Source organism: Manduca sexta, unplaced genomic scaffold (assembly GCF_014839805.1).
Source record: "Manduca sexta isolate Smith_Timp_Sample1 unplaced genomic scaffold, JHU_Msex_v1.0 HiC_scaffold_2005, whole genome shotgun sequence".
Classification (NCBI taxonomy): domain Eukaryota; kingdom Metazoa; phylum Arthropoda; class Insecta; order Lepidoptera; family Sphingidae; genus Manduca; species Manduca sexta.
In genome coordinates this window covers 26,701-29,424 of record NW_023592926.1, presented here as the reverse complement: position 1 = coordinate 29,424, position 2,724 = coordinate 26,701, and the positions used below count along the sequence as shown (strand labels likewise).

General features: G+C 33.3%; 1 pseudogene; it reads left to right on the top strand.

Moving 5' to 3' along the window:
* The first annotated feature begins 338 nt into the window (after positions 1–338).
* LOC115442245 lies at positions 339–2,724 on the top strand (annotated as a pseudogene).

The following is a 2,724-nucleotide window of genomic DNA, read 5'->3' as shown; positions in this document are numbered from 1 at the left end:
TTTTTTATCATATGAATTTATTAATTTAACAAAAGTTTTAAAATTTAACAGTTACCTAAGGGTATGGAGATACAACTTACTTGTGCCAAGGTCAAACTCAGAGATATTTAGTGCACACTACCGGACAAAAAACTGAGTCCAATGCAACTCATGTCATATTCCCTTACCGCGGTAATATTACGATAAAAATAAAGAAAAGAGGTAAGGAACAAAACACCCAGGCTATTAGGTCTAATATAATTTACCTTTAATTTGATTTAAAGTTTTTCAGGGCATCACCAGTGTTTCTAGTTGGGAATATCCACCTAAACTGAAAGAATTTGGTTTCAAGCCATTATATAGTTTCAGATTTTAAAGTACAATAGATTTGCATGTGTTACCTAACGTTGGCTATTTGTGTTAGATTTTGGTCGATTCATTCAAAGATTTAAAAAATTCTTTAATTATTTGCCTGCTTACAGTATGCTTTTATATTTCTTATGTAGTTTTGCAATAAGGTACTTATTTTATATATCTTTTGATTCTGAAGAAAATTTTAATAGCTCATTCTATAGGTAAAATGGATTTCTTTTAAATATATCTAGTCTGATTATAAATGGCACCTATCATATCCACAAATGAAGAAACATACTTGCTGATATTTAATTTATAATCACATAAATCTACAATACTTTGTAAAGCCTTTATAGGAGAGTTAAGTATAATAATTTCTCAAATTGTGCTAAAATTCGGAATTTACCTATATTTCGAAGCGATATTATGGGGATTTTACTAAAATTATCAACGACGAATTTGCAAAGACATTATCGGAAGGGGTTTCCCAAAGCGGAAACAGAGAAAACGGTCACGGGAGGTCAGAGTAATTAATTAACCGTTTATTTTTGTTATAAATATCTTTCCACTAACTAAAACATTTTTTTATGACTCATAGTCTAAAATCTAAATGACATGAACATAATGTGTTACCTGACTAAGACACCACCCAGAGTTCCTTAGGATCATCCATAAATTACGACTCTTATCATTGTGGTCTCACAATTTTAACTCTACTACTTAGCAACAGTAATGAACAAAACAGTGCTATGTATCTAAACAATTGAATAAAAACCTACGGAAGCCATTTTCTCAATAATAGTCAAATAGCCCATCAGTGTATATTATTTATTTTTATTATAGTAATAGAGACTAACATGTAAGGATATAACAAATCTAATGGACGACATGAACTACCTAACAGTAATTGATCCCTGACTATAAAGTTATGAGTATGATAATGAAGTTTTTAAATCCCAGATAACGACTAACCTTTGATAAACTAATATCTCCCAGTCCTTTCATACGGTGATATGCTTACCTTAAGTTTTCTGTCTACCTCTCGATACACAAATAAGGCGTTATAGACCAGCCGTATCTCGTAACAGCGCAAGTGGCTTTCAATACCTATTGTCGAAGATTGCATAAACCCTTCATTGTGGACGTTAGTATGAATGTTTTATTTTGAACATCTGGCTGAAATTACAAAAGAAACCGAAGTTCTGCTAGAAAAGCATTTAGTAGTTGAAGCCGCTTCTGGCAGCTAATGGAACAGAGTAAGTTTAATTACAAAAAAATGAAGCAATTTTTTACCTTTAATAAAATTTACATTCTTTTAATGGTATAATGGTGATATTTGTTAGAAATGACACCGTTAAAATGTTTTCAATGTTTCTGCAAATATAAGATAAGAACAAAATTATCAAAAAAGTTAAGTAATTACTGTATTTATTTTTCAGGTAAAAATGTATATGTTAAGATGGTACTTTATCATAATAAGTACCACATTAACTATCGCAAAAGAGCCTGAGTTGCCATTATGTCCAACCAATATACAATACTTTCCACAAAACCTACCGATGCACTGTAGGATGCCAGCCAATGGAGAATTCCCGACACTACAACAAAATTCTTGAAGGTGCGCTAATGCCCACTCTACCACCGTTTTATCAAAGTCCTCCACCTGACAAGATGCCAGTGCCTATTCCCGTTCCTATACCTCCTGGAATCCCAGGACCTATGCCATTTCCTGGCCCAATGCCAATGATGCCCATGCCAGCTCCGGGACCAGCACACAAACTTCCAGTTATTGTTATGCCATTCTATTCACCAGATCCTTCATACAAGAAGCCACAACCTTATCGTAAACCTAAGCAAAAGCAAAAACGAAAGAAAGATGGCATTTACAAGAAACGGCATACAGATTCTGACGATACTAGTTATGATACTGATACCGATACTTCTAATGAATCAAGCAATACGTCATCTGAAGGAGGATTTTGGAAGAAAAGACTAGGACGCGATGGAAGAAAGTCTAATAAGCGTTCAAAGAGTATAAAACGAAAACGCAATAAAAATAAAGAACTTCTAACGCCTTTGCTGCAATATGTAACGAAAGATGGATACGTCATTTATGAGAAGAAGATTTCAAAAGGAGAAGCGAAGGACTGGTTGAGTGTTACAAATGAAGATGAAAAGAAAGATAATAAAAATGACAAATTAGTAGCAGATAATTACAGAAGTGAGGAGGTGGACGTCGCTTTGGAACAAGTAAAACCAAATGTTAAAATTAAAGAAGAAAATACAGCTGCTACAGAAAGAACTTCACGGAAGAAAACGCAAGCAGAAAAACAGTATAAAACGAATCCAGGAACAATAACAAACCACAGAAATCTTGATAAATATACTTAG